This window comes from Triticum dicoccoides, chromosome 5B, assembly GCF_002162155.2.
Source record: "Triticum dicoccoides isolate Atlit2015 ecotype Zavitan chromosome 5B, WEW_v2.0, whole genome shotgun sequence".
Lineage (NCBI taxonomy): Eukaryota > Viridiplantae > Streptophyta > Magnoliopsida > Poales > Poaceae > Triticum > Triticum dicoccoides.
Window position 1 is genome coordinate 444,789,836 of NC_041389.1, and position 20,254 is coordinate 444,810,089.

Genomic DNA, 20,254 nt, shown 5'->3' on the forward strand with positions numbered 1-20,254 from the left:
GGTGTCATACCTAGTGCATCGGGACCAATGAAGATCTTCTGTGACAATACTGGTGCAATTGCTTTGGCAAAGGAATCTAGATTTCACAAGAGGACCAAGCACATCAAGAGATGCTTCAATTCCATTCGGGACCAAGTCCAAGTGGGAGACATAGAGATTTGCAAAATACATACGGATCTGAATGTTGCAGACCCGTTGACTAAGCCTCTCTCACGAGCAAAACATGATCAACGCCAAGACTCCATGGGTGTTAGAATCATTACTATGTAATCTAGATTATTGACTCTAGTGCAAGTGGGAGACTGAAGGAAATATGCCCTAGAGGCAATAATAAAGTTATTATTTATTTCCTCATATCATGATAAATGTTTATTATTCATGCTAGAATTGTATTAACCGGAAACATGATACATGTGTGAATACATAGACAAACATATAGTCACTAGTATGCCTCTACTTGACTAGCTCATTAATCAAAGATGGTTATGTTTCCTAACCATAGACATGTGTTGTCATTTGATTAATGGGATCACATCATTAGAAGAATGATGTGATTGACATGACCCATTCCGTTAGCCTAGCACTTGATCGTTTATATACTGCTATTGCTTTCTTCATGACTTATACATGTTCCTGTAACTATGAGAATTATGAAACTCCCGTTTACCAGAGGAACACTTTGGGTACTACCAAACGTCACAACGTAACTGGGTGATTATAAAGGAGTACTACAGGTGTCTCCGAAGGTACATGTTGAGTTGGCGTATTTCGAGATTAGGTTTTGTCACTCTGATTGTCGGAGAGGTATCTCTGGGCCCTCTCGGTAATACTCATCACCTAAGCCTTGCAAGCATTGTAACTAATGAGTTAGTTATGAGATGATGTATTACGGAACGAGTAAAGAGACTTGCCGGTAACGAGATTGAACTAGGTATTGGATACCGACGATCAAATCTCGGGCAAGTAACATACCGATGACAAAGGGAACAACGTATGTTGTTATGCGGTTTGACCGACAAAGATCTTCGTAGAATATGTACGAACCAATATGGGCATCCAGGTTCCGCTATTGGTTATTGACCGAGAATAGTTCTAGGTCATGTCTACATAGTTCTCGAACCCGTAGGGTCCGCACGCTTAACGTTTCGATGATAGTTTTATTATGAGTTTATAAGTTTTGATGTACCGAAGTTTGTTCGAAGTCCCGGATGTGATCACGGACATGACGAGGAGTCTCGAAATGGTCGAGACATAAAGATTGATATATTGGACGACTATTTTCGGACACCGGAAGTGTTCCGGGTGATTTCGGAGAAAACCGAAGTGCCGGAGGGGTTACCGGAACCCCCCGGGGAAGTATTGGGCCTTAGTGGGCCTGAGGGGAGAGAGAGGGCTGCAGCCCAGGAGGTGGCGCGCCCCCTCCCATGGGGAGTCCGAATTGGACTAAGGGAGGGGGGCGCGGCCCCTCTATCCCTCTCCCTCTCTTTCCTTCCCCCTTCCTCCTTCCTAGTTGGACTAGGAAAGGGGAGTCCTACTCCCACTAGGAGGAGGACTTCCCCCTCCTTGGCGCGCCCCAAGGGCCGGCCAGCCTCCCCCCTTGCTCCTTTATATACGGGGGCGGGGGGCACCCCAGAGACACACAAGTTGATCTACAGATCGTTCCTTAGCTGTGTGCGGTGCCCCCCTCCACCATATTCCACCTCGGTCATATCGTCGCGGAGTTTAGGCGAAGCCCTGCGCCGGTAGAGCATCATCATCGTCACCACACCGTCGTGCTGACGGAACTCATCCCCGAAGCTTTGCTGGATCGGAGCCCGGGGATCGTCATCGAGCTGAACGTGTGCTGAACTCGGAGGTGCCGTACATTCGGTGCTTGGATCGGTCGGATCGTGAAGACGTACGACTACATCAACCGCGTTGTGCTAACGCTTCCGCTTACGGTCTACGAGGGTACGTGGACAACACTCTCCCCTCTCGTTGCTATGCCATCACCATGATCTTGCGTGTATGTAGGAAATTTTTTGAAATTACTACGTTCCCCAACACACGTACCCTCGTAAACCTAAAGCGGAAGCGTTAGAACAACGTGGTTGATGTAGTCGTACGTCTTCACGGCCCGACCGATCAAGCACCGAAACTACGGCACCTCCGAGTTCTAGCACATGTTCAGCTCGATGACGTCCCTCGAACTCTGATCCAGCCGAGTGTCGAGGGAGAGTTCCGTCAGCACAACGGCGTGGTGACGATCTTGATGTTCTACCGTCGCAGGGCTTCGCCTAAGCACCGCTACAATATTATCGAGGAGGACTATGGTGGAGGGGGGCACCGCACACAGCTAAGAGATCAAGAGATCAATTGTTGTGTCTATGGGGTGCCCCCCTCCCCCGTATATAAAGGAGTGGAGGAGGGGGCAGCCAAGGGGAGTGGCGCACCCTAGGGGGGGAGTCCAACCCCCACCGGGAGTAGGACTCCCCCCTTTCCTATTAGGAGAGGGAGAGGGAAGGAAGAGGAGGGAGGGAGGAAGGAAAGGGGGGCTGGCCCCCCTCCCAATTCGGATTGGGCTTGGGGGGGCATGCCCCCTCCTCTACTCCTTTCCCCTCCTTTCCACTAAGGCCCAATAAGGCCCATATACCTCCCGGGGGGTTCCGATAACCTCCCGGAGCTCCGGTATTGGCCCAATCTCACCGGGAACCTTTCCGATGTCCAAATATAGTCGTCCAATATATCAATCTTTATGTCTCGACCATTTCGAGACTCCTCGTCATGTCCGTGATCACATCCGGGACACCGACCAACCTTCGGTACATCAAAACTCATAAACTCATAATAAAACTGTCAACGAAACCTTAAGCGTGCGGACCCTACGGGTTCGAGAACTATGTAGACATGACCGAGACACGTTTCCGGTCAATAACCAATAGCGGAAGCTGGATGCTCATATTGGCTCCTGCATATTCTACGAAGATCTTTATCAGTCAAACCACATAACAACATACGTTGTTCCCTTTGTCATTGGTATGTTACTTGCCCGTGATTCTATCGTCGGTATCCCAATACCTAGTTCAATCTCGTTACCGGCAAGTCTCTTTACTCGTTACGTAATGCATCATTCCGTAACTAACTCATTAGCTACATTGCTTGCAAGGCTTATAGTGATGTGCATTACCGAGAGGCCCCAGAGATAACTCTTCGACAATCGGAGTGACAAAACCTAATCTCGAAATATGCCAACTCAACATGTACCTTTGGAGACACCTATAGAGCTCCTTGATAATCACCCAGTTACGTTGTGACGTTTGGTAGCACACAAAGTGTTCCTCCGGTAAACGGGAGTTGCATAATCGCATAGTTGTAGGAACATTTATAAGTTATGAAGAAAGCAATAACAACATACTAAACGATCAAGTGCTAAGCTAATGGAATGGGTCATGTCAATCACATCATTCTACTAATGATGTGATCCCGTTAATCAAATGACAACTCATGTCTATGGTTAGGAAACATGACCATCTTTGATTAATGAGCTAGTCAAGTAGAGGCATACTAGTGACATTAAGTTTGTCTATGTATTCACACATGTATCATGTTTCCGGTTAATACAATTCTAGCATGAATAATAAACATTTATCATGATATAAGGAAATAAATAATAACTTTATTATTGCCTCTAGGGCATATTTCCTTCAGTCTCCCACTTGCACTAGAGTCTATAATCTAGATTACACAGTAATGATTCTGACACCCATGGAGTCTTGGTGCTGATCATATTTTGCTCGTGGAAGAGGCTTAGTCAACGGTCTGCAACATTCAGATCCGTATGTATCTTGCAAATCTCTATGTCTCCCACCTGGACTTGGTCCCGGATGGAATTGAAGCGTCTCTTGATGTGCTTGGTCCTCTTGTGGAATCTGGATTCCTTTGCTAAGGCAATTGCACCAGTATTGTCACAGAAGATCTTCATTGGTCCCGATGCACTAGGTATGACACCTAGATCAGAAATGAACTCCTTCATCCAGACTCCTTCATTTGCTGCTTCCGAAGCAGCTATGTACTCCGCTTCGCATGTAGATTCCGCCACGACGCTTTGTTTAGAACTGCACCAACTAATAGCTCCACCGTTCAATATAAACACGTATCCGGTTTGCGATTTAGAATTGTCCGGATCAGTGTCAAAGCTTGCATCGACGTAACCATTTACGACTAGCTCTTTGTCACCTCCATAAATGAGAAACATATCCTTAGTCCTTTTCAGGTATTTCAGGATGTTCTTGACCGCTGTCCAGTGATCCACTGCTGGATTACTTTGGTACCTCCCTGCTAAACTTATTGCTAAGCATACATCAGGTCTGGTACATAGCATTGCATACATGATAGTGCCTATGGCTGAAGCATAGGGAACATCTTTCATTTTCTCTCTATCTTCTGCTGTGGTCGAGCATTGAGTCTGACTCAACTTCACACCTTGTAATACAGGCAAGAACCCTTTCTTTGCCTGATCCATTTTTGAACTTTTTCAAAACTTTATCAAGGTATGTGCTTTGTGAAAGTCCAATTAAGCGTCTTGATCTATCTCTATAGATCTTGATGCCCAATATGTAAGCAGCTTCACCGAGGTCTTTCATCGAAAAACTTTTATTCAAGTATCCCTTTATGCTATCCAGAAATTCTATATCATTTCCAATCAACAATATGTCATCTATATATAATATCGGAAATGCTACAGAGCTCCCACTCACTTTCTTGTAAATACAGGCTTCTCCAAAAGTCTGTATAAAACCATATGCTTTGATCACACTATCACAGTGTTTATTCCAACTCCGAGAGGCTTGCACCAGTCCATAAATGGATCGCTAGAGCTTGCACACTTTGTTAGCACCTTTTGGATCGACAAAACCTTCTGGTTGCATCATATACAACTCTTCTTCTAGAAATCCATTCAGGAATGTAGTTTTGCCATCCATTTGCCATATTTCATAATCATAAAATGCGGCAATTGCTAACATGATTCGGACAGACTTAAGCATCGCTGTGTGTGAGAAAGTCTCATCGTAGTCAACCCCTTGAACTTGTCAAAAACCTTTTGCAACAAGTCGAGCTTTGTAGACAGTTACATTACCATCAGCGTCAGTCTTCTTCTTGAAAATCCATTTATTCTCGATGGCTTGCCGATCATCGGGCAAGTCAACCAAAGTCCATACTTTGTTCTCATACATGGATCCCATCTCAGATTTCATGGCCTCAAGCCATTTTGTGGAATCTAGGCTCATCATCGCTTCCTCACAGTTCGTAGGTTTGCCATGGTCAAGTAACATGACTTCCATAATAGGATTGCCGTACCACTCTGGTGCGGATCTTACTCTGGTTGACCTACGAGGTTCGGTAGTAACTTGATCTGAAGTTTCATGATCAATATCATTAGCTTCCTCACTGATTGGTGTAGTTGTCACAGGAACCGGTTCTTGTGATGAACTACTTTCCAATAAGGGAGCAGGTATAGTTACCTCATCAAGTTCTACTTTCCTCCCACTCACTTCTTTCGAGAGAAACTCCTTCTCTAGAAAGGATCCAGATTTAGCAACAAAAGTCATGCCCTCAGATCTGTGATAGAAGGTGTACCTAATAGTCTCTTTTGGGTATCCTATGAAGACACATTTCTCCGATTTGGGTTCGAGCTTATCTGGTTGAAGTTTCTTCACATAAGCATCGCAGCCCCAAACTTTAAGAAACGACAACTTTGGTTTCTTGCCAAACCACAGTTCATAAGGCGTCGTCTCAATGGATTTTGATGGTGCCCTATTTAACGTGAATGCGGCCGTCTCTAAAGCATAACCCCAAAACGATAGCGGTAAATCAGTAAGAGACATCATAGATCGCACCATATCTAGTAAAGTACGATTATGACGTTCGGACACACCATTCCGTTGTGGTGTTCCGAGTGGCGTGAGTTGCGAAACTATTCCACATTGTTTCAAATGTAAACCAAACTCGTAACTCAAATATTCTCCTCCACGATCAGATCGTAGAAACTTTATTTTCTTGTTACGATGATTTTCCACTTCACTCTGAAATGTTTCAGACTTGTGTTTCTTTAAGTAGATATACCCATATCTGCTCAAATCATCTGTGAAGGTGAGAAAATAACGATATCCGCTGCGAGCCTTAACATTCATTGGACCACATACATCAGTATGTATGATTTCCAACAAGTCTGTTGCTCGCTCCATAGTTCCGGAGAATGGCGTTTTAGTCATCTTTCCCATGAGGCACGGTTCGCAAGTACCAAGTGATTCATAATCAAGTGATTCCAGAAGTCCATCAGTATGGAGTTTCTTCATGCGCTTTACACCAATATGACCCAAACGGCAGTGCCACAAATAAGTTGCACTATCATTATCAACTCTGCATCTTTTGGCTTCAACATTATGAATATGTGTATCACTACTATCAAGATTTAATAAAAATAGACCACTCTTCAAGGGTGCATGACCATAAAAGATATTACTCATATAAATAGAACAACCATTATTCTCTGATTTAAATGAATAACCGTCTAGCAACAAACAAGATCAAGATATAATGTTCATGCTCAACGCTGGCACCAAATAACAATTATTCAGGTCTAAAACTAATCCCGAAGGTAGATGTAGAGGTAGCGTGCCGACCGCGCTCACATCGACTTTGGAACCATTTCCCACGTGCATCGTCACCTCATCCTTAGCCAATCTTCGCTTAATCCGTAGTCCCTGTTTCAAGTTGCAAATATTAGCAACAGAACCAGTACCAAATACCTAGGTGCTACTGCGAGCATTAGTAAGGTACACATCAATAACATGTATATCACATATACCTTTGTTCACCTTGCCATCCTTCTTATCCGCCAAATACTTGGGGCAGTTCCGCTTCCAGTGTCCAGTCTGTTTGTAGTAGAAGCACTCAGTTTCAGGCTTAGGTCCAGATTTGGGTTTCTTCTCTTGAGCAGCAACTTGTTTGCTGTTCTTCTTGAAGTTCCCCTTCTTCTTCCCTTTACCCTTTTTCTTGAAACTGGTGGTCTTATTGACCATCAACACTTGATGCTCCTTCTTGATTTCTACCTCCGCAGCCTTTAGCATTGCCAAGAGCTCGGGAATAGTCTTGTCCATCCCTTGCATATTATAGTTCATCATGAAGCTCTTGTAGCTTGGTGGCAGTGATTGAAGAATTCTGTCAATGACACTATCATCAGGAAGATTAACTCCCAGTTGAATCAAGTGATTATTATACCCAGACATTTTGAGTATATGTTCAATGACAGAACTATTCTCCTCCATCTTGCAGCTATAGAACTTATTGGAGACTTCATATCTCTCAATCCGGGCATTTGCTTGAAATATTAACTTCAACTCCTGGAACATCTCATATGCTTCATGATGTTGAAGACATCGTTGAAGTCCCGGTTCTAAGCCGTAAAGCATGGCACACTGAACTATCGAGTAGTCATCAGCTTTGCTCTGCCAGACGTTCTTAACGTCGTCAGTTGCATCTGCAGCAGGCCTGGCACCCAGCGGTGCTTCCAAGACGTAATTCTTTTGTGCAGCAATGAGGATAATCCTCAAGTTACGGACCCAGTCCGTGTAATTGCTACCATCATCTTTCAACTTAGCTTTCTCAATGAACGCATTAAAATTCAACGGAACAACAACACGAGCCATCTATCTACAACAAACATAGACAAGCAAAATACTATCAGGTACTAAGTTCATGATAAATTTAAGTTCAATTAATCATATTACTAAAGAACTCCCACTTAGACAGACATCTCTCTAGTCATCTAAGTGATCACGTGATCCAAATCAACTAAACCATGTCCGATCATCACGTGAGATGGAGTAGTTTTCAGTGGTGAACATCACTATGTTGATCATATCTACTATATGATTCACGTTCGACCTTTCGGTCTCCCGGTTCCGAGGCCATATCTGTATATGCTAGGCTCGTCAAGTTTAACCTGAGTATTCCGCGTGTGCAACTGTTTTGCACCCGTTGTATTTGAACGTAGAGCCTATCACACCCGATCATCACGTGGTGTCTCAGCATGAAGAACTTTCACAACGGTGCATACTTAGGGAGAATACTTCTTGATAATTAGTGAGAGATCATCTTAAAATGCTACCGTCAATCAAACAAGATAAGATGCATACAGGATAAACATCACATGCAATCAATATAAGTGATATGATATGGCCATCATCATCTTGTGCTTGTGATCTCCATCTCCGAAGCACCGTCGTGATCACCATCGTCACCGGCGCGACACCTTGATCTCCATCATAGCATCGTTGTCGTTACGCCATCTATTGCTTCTATGACTATCGCTACCGCTTAGTGATAAAGTAAAGCAATTACAGGGCGTTTGCATTTCATACAATAAAGCGACAACCATATGGCTCCTGCCAGTTGCCGATAACTTCGGTTACAAAACATGATCATCTCATACAATAAAATATAGCATCACGTCTTGACCATATCACATCACAACATGCCCTGCAAAAACAAGTTAGACATCCTCTACTTTGTTGTTGCAAATTTTACGTGGCTGCTACGGGCTGAGCAAGAATTGTTCTTACCTACGCATCAAAACCACAACGATAGTTCGTCAAGTTAGTGTTGTTTTAACCTTCGCAAGGACCGGGCGTAGCCACACTCGGTTCAACTAAAGTTGGAGAAACAGACACCCGCCAGCCACCTGTGTGCAAAGCACGTCGGTAGAACCAGTCTCGCGTAAGCATACGCGTAATGTCGGTCCAGGCCGCTTCATCCAACAATACCGTCGAACCAAAGTATGACATGCTGGTAAGCAGTATGACTTGTATCGCCCACAACTCATTTGTGTTCTACTCGTGCATATAACATCTACGCATAAAACCTGGCTCGGATGCCACTGTTGGGGAACGTAGTAATTTCAAAAAAATTCCTACGCACACGCAAGATCATGGTGATGCATAGCAATGAGAAGGGAGAGTGTTGTCCACGTACCCTCGTAGACCGAAAGCGGAAGCGTTAGAACAACGCGGTTGATGTAGTCATATGTCTTCATGGCCCGACCGATCAAGCACCGAAACTATGGCACCTCCGAGTTCTAGCACATGTTCAGCTCGATGACGTCCCTCAAACTCCAATCCAGCCGAGTGTCGAGGGAGAGTTCCGTCAGCATGACGGCGTGGTGACGATCTTGATGTTCTACCATCGTAGGGCTTCGCCTAAGCACCGCTACAATATTATCGAGGAGGACTATGGTGGAAGGGGGGCACCGCACACGGCTAAGAGATCAAGAGATCAATTGTTGTGTCTATGGGGTGCCCCCCTCCCCCGTATATAAAGGAGTGGAGGAGGGGGCCAGCCAAGGGGGTGGCGCACCCTAGGGGGGAGTCCAACCCCCACCGAGAGTAGGACTCCCCCCTTTCCTATTAGGAGAGTGAGAGGGAAGGAAGAGGAGGGACGGAGGAAGGAAAGGGGGGGCCGGCCCCCCTCCCAATTCGGATTGGGCTTGGGGAGGGCGCGCCCCCTCCTTTGCTCCTTTCCCCTCCTTTCCACTAAGGCCCAATAAGGCCCAGATACCTCCCGGGGGGTTCCGATAACCTCTCGGAGATCCGATATTGTCCCAATCTCACCCGGAACCTTTCCGGTGTCCAAATATAGTCGTCCAATATATCAATCTTTATGTCTCAACCATTTCGAGACTCCTCGTCAAGTCCGTGATCACATCCGGGACTCCGAACAACCTTCGGTATATCAAAACTCATAAACTCATAATAAAACTGTCAACGAAACCTTAAGCGTGCGGACCCTACGGGTTCGAGAACTATGTAGACATGACCGAGACACGTTTCCGGTCAATAACCAATAGCGGAAGCTGGATGCTCATATTGGCTCCTACATATTCTGCGAAGATCTTTATCGGTCAAACCGCATAACAACATACGTTGTTCCCTTTGTCATCGGTATGTTACTTGCCCGAGATTCGATCATCGGTATCCCAATACCTAGTTCAATCTCGTTACCGGCAAGTCTCTTTACTCATTACATAATGCATCATTCCGTAACTAACTCATTAGCTACATTGCTTGCAAGGATTATAGTGATGTGCATTACCGAGAGGGTCCAGAGATACCTCTCCGACAATCGGAGTGACAAAACCTAATCTCGAAATACGCCAACTCAACATGTACCTTTGGAGACACCTGTAGAGCTCCTTTATAATCACCCAGTTATGTTGTGATGTTTGGTAGCACACAAAGTGTTCCTCAGGTAAACGGGAGTTGCATAATCTCATAGTTGTAGGAACATGTATAAGTTATGAAGAAAGCAATAGCAACATACGAAACGATCGCGTGCTAAGCTAACGGAATGGGTCATGTCAATCACATCATTCTACTAATGATGTGATCCCGTTTATCAAATGACAACTCATGTCTATGGTTAGGAAACATAACCATCTTTGATTAATGAGCTAGTCAAGTAGAGGCATACTAGTGACATTAAGTTTGTCTATGTATTCACACATGTATCTTGTTTTCGGTTAATACAATTATAGCATGAACAATAAACATTTATCATGATATAAGGAAATAAATAATAACTTTATTATTGCCTCTAGGGCATATTTTCTTCAGTTCCTCCATCCTTAAATTGCGGTGACTTACCCCAACAACAATGTTATCTTGGTCTTCTCCAGAAGGAAATCTGTCCCTCCTAGACAAGTCAAAATGGTGTGGCTCTGCAAGAGTTGCGTGCTGCAAAAATAATGTTGTTACTGTTGAGATAATTTACAAAAGTTCACAATAATATTTTCATACGAAATCACAAAATTATGTGATAACATGCTTTGAGCATCATTTTGTGGAAATTATGATAAATTTAAAAATGTGTAGTTAATTAGGTTTTTGTGACGCACAAATTTAGTGTCCATAGATGGTTAGAACAAAGAGCCACACATTCCTGAGTGCTCAATAGTTTCGTTGCACACACACACAGAGAGAGATAGAGAGAGAGTGAGAGTGAGAGAGAGTTGGGAGCTAGAAGTCCCATTATTTTATCCCGTTGAATGGCTAAAAAGTCACATGTGATGCAATATTTTCCTCAAATTGCATCTTGACTTGGATACAAGGGACTGAAGAGTCGAATCTTTGGCTAAAAATAATTTTGTTCAAAAAGTCTCAAGAATAATATTTTAGAGTGTTGCTCGTACCTTTATCTCGGTTAGTAGATTCCCATGTGCATCTATCGACATGACTGGACGAACATAGTAGGTTGAATTCAAGAGGTACAGAAAGACAACTATTACCACAAAACCCATCGGGTGTTTGAAACAATCCTTTCTTTTGTAAGAGTTCATGTGTTCTGTTGGGATACATATACATGATCCTCATACATAATTTATAGAGGCGAGGCTACATACTCTTGTCATCATTTAATGCTGGCATCATATCTTCAGATACGCCACAAGGCGTATTCAAGGAAAGTAATATCTTCAGCAATAATACATTTATTGCTTTCTATTTATAATGTATATTCTTCAAAGACAGGCGTAAGATTTGGGTTCCTATATTGCCAATACATTAATGCTCCCAATTAATGTACGCAATAAGTATATCGTGATACAGACAATACATTCAAAGTAGATAGACAATTTTGATCTGTCCATTTTAACCACATATTCTATAAATAGTGGTTGTTTTTATTGTGAAATAATAACATTGCTCGCGAAACACTTGTGTATTTGTCCTGTGAAAGCATTTGCTGATGACTAAAATCCCATCGAACTTACTAACATTTTTTCTCTAATAAAGGAGATTTTCATTCAATCAATATATCGAGATGATACAACCGCACTGAGCAAGCCCGGCCTCTGATATCCACCTTACACACATCCAATACGTTCAACGTGAACAAAAAGAAAAAAAATCATTTTACATAAAAATGAAAAGGATGATTGGTAGATCCTATCTGAATATTAAACCGCCATCCATGAAGGGAATCGTTTTACGCCGGACGACCGGCCGAAGCTATCGGCCGGTCCGGTGCGCATCGTGCCATTAGCTTTGGAATTGTGCGCCCGGCGACTCCCGCGTTGTACGTAGGTAGGCCCACGCATCATTTTTTTTCCCACGCAACCTTATCTTCTCCACGACGCTCATCCTCACCCGTTCCTTCCTTTTCTTCCCCGCAGCGACTAACAGTCAACAGAGCTTGCTTCTTTTTCTACCAACTGCTTGCACCGGTGCTACAAATGGCAAAGCTCGGAACGACCCAAAGATGACCGGCGGCGTTGTGTTGGGATAAGGCCGGGCCAGCGAGGCTGGCGAGGAGGAGCTGTGTTTCCCAAGGTTCTGCAACCGGCGATGGAGGAAGCTAGAACCGACAACTTTTTTGCTGCAATCATTCATAATTAGCATAAGCCCGTCACGGCAATGATATCGTTCTTGCTACAACCATCGCTGATTTTTGCTACCATCGACGATATTTTTGCTATATCCATTACGACTTAGCCCGCGACCCCCGACGACCAAATGATGCTTTTTGCTGCAACCACATCTGAATTTTGCTACTACCGGGCGATATTTTTGCTACATCCTTTGTTCGCGGATGGTGCCTCGCTGGCCATCGGTATGGCGACCAAATATGCTACAATTGGGGGAGCCGATGAAGTGTGACCGGCGACGACGGTGCTGCGTTTGCTGCAACCCGCAACGAGAAAGCTACCACCAGCGACCATATGTGCTGCAACCGGCGACGGCGAAGTATGGCAGTCGACGACGCAATGATTTGCTACAACCGGCACCACCGACGATGTGCTGCAACTGGCGCCGGCGACGGTGAAATATGGCCATCAACGATGGCGCTGTGATTTGCTGCAACCGGTACCAACGGCGATGTGCTGCAACTGGCGTCGACGCCGGCTAGGCCACAACTAGCGAGGAATGCTTCGACCCGTGGTCAATTTTGCTGGAACCGGCAGTGCAGTTTGTTTCATAGGGGCAGACCCATGCGGAGCGGCGAGCGGCCCGACGAGCTGTGCCGGCGAGCGTCGACGCCGGCGAGGCCACAACTAGCGAGGAATGCTTCGACCCGTGCTCAATTTTGCTGGAACCGGCAGTGCGGTTTGCTTCATAGGGGCAGACCCACGCGGAGCGGCCAGCGGCCCGACGAGCTGTGCCGGCGAGCGGCGGCGAGCCGGCGAGCTGCGCGAGGGATCTTCAAGAGAGAGACTGCAGGGAGAGCCAACAGAAGCAAGCATGCACAGGGGAAGAAGACGACATGTGCGAGATGCAGGTTGAGGCGAATCGTGCGGCTGCTAGCGCATGCATCTGGCGGCTGCGAGTTGACCGGCCCGGCGCAAAGTACTGCCATCCATGAACGGAACAAACCTCCCATATGCTCCAAGTGGGCAGATGACATCATAAATAGGTCTATGTCATCCAACCTCTACGGGATAAACCAAGTACAAAGCCATCATGTACATGCATGAATAATCTGCACATGAGATGACTATAAAGGATGATGGGTACCCACCTCCCTGGGCGCCTCGCGGGCGGAGAGCACCTCCTGGCCGTTCGTCCCGTGGTGGCTTGACATTGTGGCGATTCAGGGGTGATGTGTGCCGTCCGATCTGCCCGGACAATCGGACGGCTCGCACCCGGGCGACCTAGTTGGGCGGTCCATGACAGGTGGAACGCCCAGCCACTTAGGGCCACCGTCATTAGGCGGCTCCAGACGCGTACACAGGTGAGGCCCCGTCACTAGCGCAGAAAACGCTAGTGCTAGCGTTCTAAAAACCACATTACTGGCATGAGGGGTCGACCCACTAATATGACGCCATTGTTTTTAAAAAATACCGATGGCGTGCGGCCCCACGCCATCGGTATTTTACATACTGGTGGCATGGCACTGTTCACTCACGCCACCACTATGTTAATTACCAATGCCGTGGACATTAACCCACGGCACCACTATTCCCAGGTAGTGCCGTGAGCATACCCACCAACACGGACACAAAGTATTAATGAATTTTAAAAAAATCAATTATACAATCCAGCCATGCATCCATATATTTATACAATCATCTATATACTCAAATCAATCATACAATTCATACATTCATCCATATATATCAGTTCTACAATATGGCCGTCATTGCCGCCGCTCGTAGCACCGTGTTGATGTCATCGTCACCGTCGTCGCCGCCACCACTGCCAACATGAGATGGACGCAAACCTGCATATATATACCAAAAATCAATAGTAAAAGGCTAGCAAGCTGCTAGCTAGTTCATACAAAAAACATTCTATGAAAATTGATTCCAATTTTGCATGACCACCATGTTTGGGCATGTGTCTGGTAATAAGACCAAAGGTAAGAAGATTTCCTAAATCTTAGTGTGTACTCCCTCTGTAAACTAATATAAAAGCGTTTAAATCACTAAAATAGTGATCTAAACACTATTATATTAGTTTACGGGGGGAGTACATAGCAGTCATGGTGAGCTCCAAAGTCTGTAGGCTCCATTTCCTTTTGTGGTTGATGAATACTTATTTAAATGACAGGCTCATCTATTGTTTATGGCTATCTACTAAGACATCGGGTGACAACATGATGATCAAGTCCAACCTGAACCAACTACCATTACCGTTGCACCTGATGTCTTTTGTATCATCGTCCTCGTCCATACCAAGTCAAAACCTACACCATTTTCTGATGATGAGAAATAAAAATAAATAGGTCGAGCATCATCATCCATGACACCTACTCCCTCCGTTCGAAATTACATGTCGCAGAAATGGATGTATCTAGATGTATTTTAGTTTTAGATACATCCATTTTCGCGACAAGTAATTCCGAACGGAGGGAGTACGTGATTGATGCCGGGAGGAAGAATCTTAGGTATGATATGTAGCACTCAATAATATGAAGTATCAAATTGGTTTTGTACATGATCAAACAAATTATGTATTTTGCAGTATGGCGATCCTTCAAAATTCACTTCCAGTAATGTGATAACAAATTATGTATTTTGCAGTATGGCGATCCTTCAAAAATTTCACTGGAGTAATATTGTTCAGTACCCTCTCCATTCAGAAAAAATGTGCAGGGTTCAGGATTTTTCAGTAGAGTACATGGTTTGACCTTCTTTTTCTGTGGTTCCATGTCTTCCGTTAGAAAAAATAGAATACTCGTACTGACATGTGTGTGCGCGCGCTTGTACTGAGGAGGTATTTTTCACAGAGTAATTTTGAATGGTTCTGAAAAAAGTACTTGAACCGATGTTCGTATGGGTTTGTACTGAGCATGTGTTCACAGACAAGACTTTACTATCTTTTTTTGGTACGGCTTTTCCTCGTAACCTTTCAATGGTTTACGGCATCATCCTCGAACTTGCATGGTTTATATCATTGAACTGGATGATATTTTCTCAAAAAGAAAATGTTTTGTGTGTTTCTTTTCTTGAACTCAAATTTTTTTGCAACAATGTTTTGGACTTCTCGCATTTTTGCGAATTGAATTTTTATCATTTGAGTTTCTGTGGGTTTTTCTTTTGTTTGAGCTTTTTCCCAAACTTATCTGAGACGTCATGTTTGAACATACAACTATTGTAGTTGTGAACTTGTTGTTTTTCCCATTTATTAAGTTGCCTTTTCCCTCCAAACTTTTACTGCTACAATTTTATTTTATTTTTGAAATTTATTGTTCCTTGAGTTAGAAGTAATGCAATTTTTAATTTTTAATTTATGGTACTTATGGTACTAGAGAGTTTGTACTTCTTAAAAAATAATCACTCATCCTTATCCTTACTTATGGTGTCATCACCATCATACCTTTATGGTTTATATAGTTGAACGGACTTACATTTTTACCATTCCCTTCTTTTAAAAACTTATGTTTTCTTCTCCAAACTTCCTACCTAACGAGAATCAGAACTTATTTATTTTTTACATTTGTACTTCCAAGTATCTTTAATGATATTTTCACTATTTTACATTGTTCTACCTCATCAAACAAGTGCACAACACATTTGAAGAAATAAAATACGAATCTTTGAAGCACTAGAGGGATAACCATTTGCACAGGACTTTATGTGTCACTAGTGCAGAACCGGGCTTTAGTGCCGGTTCGTGACGGCCTTTAGTGCCGGTTGGCGAACCGGCACTAAAGAGTGGGGAGTAAAGGTCCCCCCCTTTAGTACCGGTTCGTCACGAACCGGCGCTAAAGTGCAAACACATGGCACGAGCCAGGCCCGGGTGCGTGTTGGACATTAGTACCGGTTGGTACCGGTTGGTAACACCAACCGGTACTAAATGTTTGGGTGTTTTTTTTTTTAATTTTTGCTTTAATTTTGTGTTTTCAATTTGGCTTTATTTTCCATTTAATTCTTTTTTGTTTGCTGGTATTTCACGATACTACAAATTGTACACGTTATGCATATATATAAATATATAGATTTTCTCGTACGTAGAACCGCATATATATATAATATATATCATCGAATGTCTCACAGCCAACACCATTAACTATTCAAACATACACATGTATATACATATACAATTTCTCCTACATGTTGCCTTGGTGCCTTCGGAGCACGATGACAAGTGGTTCATGGGGGCGGTAGCGGGTAATAGTATTCTCCTTTGTGATTTATGACCTGGTCGAGCAAAAATCCGGCTATTTCCTTTTGAAGTGCTTGTATGCAGTCCGCTGGTAGGAGCTTATCCCGCACCGACCTGAACTGTTAAGAAGGAGATCAATATGCATGTGTGTTAGTTGTGTGACTAGATATCGATAATAGTGTGAATAGTGTTCTGACAAAAACGTATCCAGTCCTGTCTATCAGATCTGCTCCTTTCGCACGTCATCATGCGAATGTTCTCGCAAACGTAGAATGCACACAGATTATTCCCCGATGCCTGCCTCAGGGCCTTTGCGAGAATGGAATTGAATCAGATAATGATTAATCAAGCATGATAATTAATTAATGATATTGAAACAAGAATTAAAGAGATGGTAGCTAGCTAGTACTACTTAATTACTTACCTTGGGTCGATGCCAAAACAACTTTTTTGGCCACGTGCCTGGAGTCACCTTGATGAACTTTGCCCATGCCCTGCCCGCCGACAAAGAAAATTAATAAAGGGGTTATTAAATAGTTCATATCAGGAACTAATAGTTAATAATGATTGAAATTACCTGTTGACTATCCCCTTCACGATGGTGTAGTCTTTATCTTCTTTAGTTAGTGAGTCCAGTAATTCAATTTTTCCTTCCTCAACTTTAATGTCTAACAAGACCCAGTGCCAATGCATACGCACACGTTTGCATGTCTTAATTAAGAGGGCATGTGCATAAAATTAATCAACTATCGTAAACCGTATACACTTAATTATTAACATCTAGCTAGCTAGTAAGCAAAAACAGAATTTGTAGTACAAGACAGTGTGACTCACGGAAAGTTGTAAGGAAGTAGTATATCTTCATTGGTATTGAGGCGCTTCAAGAACTCTAGCATGCTTTTCTCTACAGCAGCTTGACAATGTTCAATCTCCCATATTTCCTGATTAATGGTATTTGGGTCAATGAACCCAACGCCATAGCGTCCAGCTTTTTTCATTTCATACATCTTCATCCTGCATATAATACCATAGAAAAAGAATATAGTAAGGATAATTACATGTAATGATTGATCAAAATTATCACTACATAACTAGCTTGAGACTTAAATTACAGAAAGAAATCACTTACAGACAATAGCAACTGACGATAGACTTGTCGAGTGCGTCTTGATTAAATAACTGAAATAGTTCTGGATACTCAATGGACAGGGCTTTCTCATGGTAATAATGCTCATGCTTGACATTCACCATGAGGGACTCTCGATTGGAAATCTTGGTAATGTTCATGTACCATTGATGCAATTGATACATTCTTGTTGGGAGGTCCTTGACCTTGTCTGGATGGACCAAAGGTTTGTCCCGGCCATATTGCCATGCTATTTCCGATTCTTTAAGCGTAGGCATGGGCTCGATTTTGAGGAGTTATCCAACAGAGATATTGAGCATTTGAGCCTGCATTATATGATCCTCTGTTATTACCACATCGCCATGCTGGGGAACGCTAACGGTTTGCCCACAATAATATTTGGCGCGCGTACTACTCCTCTCATGTGTTGTTGGCACAACAAGCGGGGGGATCGCTTGCGCCGCCTGTTCTCCCAACTGGGGAATGGTTTTCCCGCATTTTTTGCCAGCTGCTTGTTGGCTCGAGCTTGAGCTTGCTTCCTTCTGTAGTCGTGCTCGATGTGCCTTCCTGATTTGGCGCTCATAGCCGAGTCAACAGGCTTGGGAGCTGGTTCTCTAGCCATACAAATGAAGTGGTCAAGTACTTTCTCAGGCACTTCCTCCTTTGGCGGCGGTGCCGGTTTCGGTCCAAAATGGGCGTCCACTTGGGCTTGCACTATGGCTGCGTTTTGCTCCTCAGTCATGTCGTAAGGCCTCTGAGGAAAAGGAGCGAGGCTTGGACCATATTTACATCGCTTGCCTTCGCCTGTACTTCCTGAACTACCTCGACTCGTACCGCTACGCACCAAAGCTACGGGATGTCTCTTCTGCGATTGCTGAGCCGGCGGAGACGACTGACGTGGAGTTGGACCAGGAGAAGTGGCCTGACGATGTGCCGGACTTGAAGCAGGAGGTGTGGCCTGACACGGTGCCGGACTTGAAACCGGAGAAGTGGCATGACGCTGTGCCGGGCTTGAAACCGGAGGAGTCAGCTCACGCGTTCGGGGACTTGGAGGAGGTGGCGGACTTCGAGGAGGAGTCGTCTCACGCGTTCATGGACTTGGAGGAGCGGGAGTCTGCTGACTCGATGGCGGACTTCGAGGAGGAGTCGGCAGATGACGCGGTGTCGGTGGACTTCGAAAGATGGTGCAATCCTTTCTCCATAGGATGATACGATGTATGGCCTCTCCCAGTGTGCGCTCGTCTTCACCTCCAGGAATGTCAAGCGTTAGCCCCGAATATGGGTCCACCACTTCATCAACCATGACACGAGCATAGCCCTCTGGAATCAGGATGCAATGGTAGGTTGCTTTGGGGGTAACTGGAAAAGCAACACCGTCCGCCACCTTCATGGATATGTTCTTCATTTTGGAGTGTAGCTCGCAGTTAGTGTTCTCTATGATCTCATCCATAGGGTATGTATCCAGCAGTGTGTCGCCCAGGGCAGAACCAACACTGCTTCTCGACATGGATGGGACGGTGCTATCCAATGCTGGACGATCATCCGCTTGCTGCTGCCGCTGCTGAGACCCCCTTTCCTGGCTAAGTGAGTCGATCTGCTGTTGCTGCTGCTGGAATTTGAGTGCCAGGTCCGCGTGCCTTGCTTCTAGGCCTTGAAGGCGTTCTGCGTCCTGCTTCCTCTGCTCCTCCTCCAGCTTCCTTTTCTTCTCCTCCTCCATCTTCCTTCTTGCACGGCTCCTATAGTCCTTGTTCCATTCTGAAAAGCCCTCATACCAGGGAATAACGCCCATGCCTCGTGTTCTTCCCGGGTGTTCAGGATTTCCTAGGGCGCGCGTAAGCTCGCCGTTCTCTCTGTTGGGCGTGAAAACCCCCCTTCGAGCTTCATCTATTGCGTCAATTATCTTTTGTTCGGCTCCTTTTAGACTTGCCTTCCATGAAACTTCACCTGTCTTCGGGTCCAACGCTCCCCCATGCGCATAGAACCAAGTTCTGCACCTGGGGGGCCAGTGCCGGGTAACCGGAGTGACCCCTGCATCCTCCATCTCTTGCTCAGACTTATCCCTCTTAGGCAATCCCACCGCGTAGCCACCTGGACCCAGCCTATGGAACTGCGTCTTTCTTGCGGCATTTGCCTTGTTTTTCATCGACCGTTCCTTAGATATTTCTGAATCCTTGAAGGTCACGAAATCGTCCCAGTGCTCTCTTTGCTTCTCCAGTGTTCCCGTGAAATCTGGAGTCTTCCTTTCATTAACGAGGTAGTTGGCCCATACAGTTTTCTTGTGGGTGCTGAATGCAATTACCATCTTCTTAAGAGCAGCGGCCTTGACTTTCTCCACATCTGCTTCAGTGAAATGATCTGGTAGGGTGAAATGTTCCATCAGAGATTTCCCAAGGTCTTTTTTGGCTCTGTCATCGACCCAAGTAACACCTGGACGTTTAGTCTTTGGCTCTTTCCATTCTTGAATGGAGATCGGGAGTTTGTCCTTCACAAG